Below are 210 nucleotides of genomic sequence, written 5' to 3' on the forward strand. Positions count from 1 at the left end.
ATTAGTAACTGCAGTTACCAAATGACGACAAAGATAATATTTACAGGGAGAGAGGTGCGTTTCATCTCCATGGTGATATTCCACTGACATGACTTGAGTGTCAGTGTAATACTGACCGAAAATATGACGTCAGATAGTAATAATTACAGATGTAGGGCGAGCATTAACAGGTAGAGGACACTAAGAATTACATGTTCATTGTATATATCG

Source organism: Penaeus monodon, chromosome 20, assembly GCF_015228065.2.
Source record: "Penaeus monodon isolate SGIC_2016 chromosome 20, NSTDA_Pmon_1, whole genome shotgun sequence".
Taxonomy (NCBI): domain Eukaryota; kingdom Metazoa; phylum Arthropoda; class Malacostraca; order Decapoda; family Penaeidae; genus Penaeus; species Penaeus monodon.